The sequence below is a fragment of the Mus pahari genome, chromosome X (assembly GCF_900095145.1).
Source record: "Mus pahari chromosome X, PAHARI_EIJ_v1.1, whole genome shotgun sequence".
NCBI classification, from domain to species: Eukaryota; Metazoa; Chordata; class Mammalia; order Rodentia; family Muridae; genus Mus; species Mus pahari.
The window spans coordinates 38,450,077-38,455,562 of record NC_034613.1 but is presented as its reverse complement, the minus strand read 5'-3'; positions in this window follow the sequence as shown (position 1 = coordinate 38,455,562).

Sequence of the window (5,486 nt, the reverse complement as noted above, 5' to 3'; positions counted from 1 at the left end):
AAGGCTACAAAACAACATAAAATTGGATAGATATCACATAATCTAAAGTGTGAGTATATCAGGAGATATAATAGTCACATTTTTTGGCTATTGGAGCTGGGCAGTTTTCAAGAAGATATATAGTATTTGACTTGGTGCACGAGGGTTAGATTTTTGATCTCAGAGTTTCCAATAAAAGTCGGAACATCTGCTAGAGATATATTTTTTAATTATTTTATTAGATATTTTCTTCATTTACATTTCAAATGCTATCCCGAATGTCCCCTATAACCTTCCCCCACCCTGCTCCCCTAACCACTCACTCCCACTACTTGTCCCTGGCCTTCCCCTGTGCTGAGTCATATAAAGTTTACAAGACCAAGGGGCCTCTCTTCCCAACGATGGCTGACTAGGCCATCTTCTGCTATATATGCAGCTAGAGACAGGAGCTCTGGGGTTACTGATTAGTTCATATTGTTGTTCCACCTATAGGGTTGCAGACCCCTTCAGTTCCTTGGGTAATTTCTCTAGCTACTCCACTGGGGTCTCTGTGTTCTATCCCATAGATGACTGTGGGCATCCACTTCTATACTTGCCAGACACTGGCATAGCCTCACAAGAGATAGCTATATCAGTGTCCTTTCAGCAAGTTCTTGCTGGCACAAGCAATAGTGTCTGTGTTTGGTGGCTGATGATGGGATGGATCCTCGGGTGGGGCAGTCTCTGGATTGTCCATCCTTTTGTCTTAGCTCCAAACTTTGTCTCTACAACTTCTTTCATGGGTATTTTATTCCCTATTTTGGGGAGGAATGAAGTATCCACGTATTGGTCTTCCTTCTTGATTTTCTTGTGTTTTGGAGATTGTATCTTGGGTATTCTAGGTTACTGGGCTAATATCCACTTATCAGTGATTGCATATCTAGTGACTTCTTTTGTGATTGGGTTACCTCACTAAGGATGATATCCTCCAGATACATCCATTTGCCTAAGAATTTCATAAATTCATCTTTTTTAATAGCTGAGTAGTACTCCATTGTGTAAATGTACCACATTTTCTGTATCCATTCCTCTGTTGAGGGACATCTGGGTCCTTTCCAGCTTCTGGCTATTATAGATAGGGCAGCTATGAACATAGTGGAGCATGTGTCCTTATTACCAGTTGGAACATCTTCTGGGTATATACCTAGAAGAGGTATTGCTGGGTCCTCCGGTATTACTATGTCCAATTTTCTGAGGAACCGCCAGACTGATTTCCAGAGTGGTTGAACAAGCTTGCAATCCCACCAACAATGTAGGAGTGTTCCTCTTTCTCCACATCCTCGCCAGCCTCTGTTGTCCCCTGAATTTTTGATCTTAGCCATTTTGACTGGTGTGAGGTGAAATCTCAGGGTTGTTTTGATTTGCATTTCCCTGATGATTAAGGATGTTGAACATTTTTTCAAGTGCTTCTCAGTCTTTCGGTACTCCTCAGTTGAGAATTCTTTGTTTAGCTCTGTACCCCATTTTTAATGGGGTTATTTGAATTTTTGGAGTTCAGCTTCTTGCACTCTTTGTATATATTGGATATTAGTCCCCTATCAGATTTAGGATTGGTAAAAATTGCTAGAGATTTTCTTAAAACATACAATACTATGAGAGAAGATTGAGGAGAACATTAGCAGTAATAGAGGTAGGATATTTGTAGAAGGGTTTTTCAGAAGATGAAGGAGACCAACTTAGTTACTTACTCAGCAAAGCAAGTTGATTGAAATATGTGAGTGACTGCCAACTTTTATGAACTCTCCAGTCAAAAGTTATAATGTGGTATTTTTAACTGTTTGTGATGTAAGAATCTTGGACATCAGTTCAATGAAGATTGTCTTTGCTCAAAAAAAAAATCCCCACTGTTTAAACGGTTATTAGACTATTGTGAATTGGGTGCTTTCAAAAGCATGCAAATACAATGTTGAATGCCATTTCTGCTCCTAGGGAAAGTAGGTTAGTGGAGTCGATGAGTGAAAAATGTGATACCACCAATCCTGGGCACGATGTGAGCTCTCATGGAAAGGCACTCCTTTTAGAAATGGAAAGTACAGCTGTTGTGTGATATCATGCACAATATCTATTCAAGATCAAGCCAGACCAAATACCAACAGGGAGAATGGAGGAAGGCACATAGTACCATCCTTAGTAAAGCAGCCATTAGCAACTGAGAAATGCTAGGAGAGGGGGAATTAGTTTTCTTTTTTAAAGAGCGTTAACAAACTTCCCTCATAAAACTATTTCATTGCTACTTCTTAACTGTAATTTCTCTATTGTCATGAATTGTAATATAAATAATATATCTGATATATGACCCCAGTGAAAAGGTCATTCAGCTCCCAAAGGTTGAGAAACAATCGTGTAGACCCTAGTAAGTAGACCATACACTAGTATAAGATAATACATCCAAGAATGAATTGTCAATATGTGTTGGGCTTGGTGGCATTAAAATAAAGGACATACAAAGTTGGGTAGATAGGGAAAGGTGGAGTGGATCTCAGAGAAGTTGGGGAAGGGACTGAATATGATAAAAACACATAACACATAACACATTTTTTTTTAATGCAAAAGCAAGAGATTTATTTTCCAGCACATCAGGGTCAACCCTCAATCAATCCCTCTAGGCAAGTGATGAGAAGGCGACCCCGAATTGCTATTACAAGCAGTTTTTATGCTTTGTAAGGGGACAGGTTATATCAGCTAGGTTACAGTCAAATTTATTGGCTAAGCATCTTGACCTTTAATTCTATTGACGAGCATCATGACACACATTTGAACTCTACCTGGGACTTTCCAGAGCATCAGGTGACTGTCAGTACATTATGATTTTTTTTTCCTCAAGAATGTTCCTGTGGAGAATGGAACTTGGCTTAGCCTTGACCCCAGGTGGGAGGAGGAAGCTGTAAGGAGAGTGTGGAACTGGAAAAAGCCCCTAGCATCCCTCATTACCCCCTCTTCTTGTACAAGCTCCAATCTTAGAGCTACTCTTAGGGGTTTTGAGTAACTAACTCACATTCTTCAGGTCCTATCCTCAGGGTCTCATATTGTTGGCACAGGGCCATCAGCCCCACTGATCATATTCTGTTTTAAGAAGGCTATAAGCTTGTTCAATATGCAGGGTCCAAAGGTCAGCAATATCAGGAGAACAATTAGGGGTACTAACAAGGTAGATATAAGGGTGGTTAACCAAGGGGAGGAGTTAAACCAAGACTCAAACCAGCCCTGACTCTGTTATCTTTCTCTCTTCTGCTTGGCTAGCCCTTCTCTCACCTTGGCCATGAATCTTTAAGAACCCCAGAATGGTCTATATAAAAGCAATACTCCTCAGTTAAGGCAGCACATGGGACTCCTTGCTGGAGGAAAATTGAAGTCTAATCCCCTCCTATTCTGTAGTACTACTTCTGATAATGAAGTCAGTAATTCTTGAAGGTGACAGATGGAAGTTTCTATTCTTTCCATATCTAAACCAATGGCTACCCTCAGACTGTCACAATCTTTCCCTTGGAAGACCAAAGCAGAAGCCCTGGTGGCTGCCCTGGCCACACCCAACTCCAACAGAAAGGAGACAGTGAGTAGTGTAACAGGTTTGGTGGGTGGGAACATAGGATGGGGGAAGGAACCAGAATGCAAAGGTAGCACCAGGCAGTCCTGAGTGATCAAAGTTGAATGATCTTGATCGGGTTGTCCATCCAGTAGGGATTCCTGGGGAGAGGGGCATCTTCACATTTCACATGGGAAGTGTGTGTCTACCTTGAGGGCTGTGGGAGTGGTTAGCAGCACCAGGAAGGGTCCCTTCCACCGTGGTTCCAGCGACTGTGCCTGATGCTTCATTATGTAGACCCAGTCAACAATCTGTAAGAGGTGAGGAATCTCTGGTATCCCTGGAGCATTTAAGGCACACAGTTTGGGCTAAATCTTGCATTGTATTGACTGAAGGGCTTGTAGCCTCAAGAAGAGGTTTCTACCAGGCTTCTATCTGGCATATGCAATGGTGTCTATGTTTGGTGGATGATTATGGGATGGATCCCCAAGTGGGGTAGTCTCTGGATAGTCCATCCTTTCATCTCAGCTCCAAACTATCTCTGTAACTCCTTTCATGGGTATTTTGTTCCCTATTCTAAGGAGGAGTGAAGTATCCATACATTGATCTTCCTTCTTCTTGATTTTCTTGTGTTTTTGCAAATTGTATCTTGGGTATTCTAAGTTTCTGGGCTAATATCCACTTATCAGTGAGTGCATATCTGGTGATCAGGAATTTTTCCCCTGTGCCCATATCTTCGAGGCTTTTCCCCACTTTCTCCTCTATCAATTTCATTGTCTCTGGTTTTACATGGAGTTCCTAGTTCCACTTAGACTTGAGCTTTGTACAAGGAGAGAAGAATGGATCAATTTGCATTCTTCTACATGATAACTGCCAGTTGTGTCAGCACCATTTGTTGAAAATGCTATCATTTTTCCACTGGATGGTTTTAGCTCCCTTGTCAAAGATCAAGTGACCTTAGGTGTGTGGATTCACTTCTGGGTCTTCAATTCTATTCCATTGATCTACCTGTCTGTCGCTGTACCAGTACCATGCAGTTTTTATCACAATTGTTCTGTAGTACAGCTTAAGGTCAGGCATGGTGATTCCACCAAGGTTCTTTTACTGTTGAGAATGGTTTTTGCTATCCTAGGTTTTTTATTATTCCAGATGAATTTACAAATAGTGTTATTTTGACTTCTTCCTTCCCAATTTGTATCCCCTCGATCTCCCTTTGTTTTCCAATTGCTCTGGCTAGGACTTCAAATACTATATTGAATAGGTAGGGAGAAAGTGGGCAGCCTTGTCTATTTTAGTGGGATTTCTTCAAGTTTCTCTCCATTTAGTTTGATGTTGGCTACTGGTTTGCTGTATATTGCTTTTATTATGTTTAGGTATGGGCCTTGAATTCCTGATCTTTCGAAGACTTTTATTATGAAGGGGTGTTAGCTTTTGTCAAATGCTTTCTCAGCATCTAATGAATTGACAATGTGGTTTTTGTCTTTGAGTTTGTTTATATAGTGGATTACATTGATGGATTTCCTTATATTACACCTTCCCTACATCCCTGAGATGAAGCCTACTTGGTCATGATGGATGATTGTTTTGATGTGTTCTTGGATTCAGTTTGTGAGCATTTTATTGAGTATTTTTGCATCGATATTCATAAGGGAAATTGGTCCAAAGTTCTCTTTCTTTGTTGGATCTTTGTGTAGTTTAAGTATCAGAGTAATTGTGGCTTCATAGAATGAATTGGGTAGAGTACTTTCTGTTTCTATTTTGTGNAATAGATTGAGGAGAGTTGGAATTAGGTCTTCTTTGAGGGTCTAATAGAACTCTGCACTAAACCCATCTGATTCTGGGCTTTCTTTGTTTGGGAGACTATTAATGACAGCTTCTATTTCTTTAGGTGATATAGGACTGTTTAGGTCATTAATCTGATCCTGATTTAACTTTGGTACCTGGT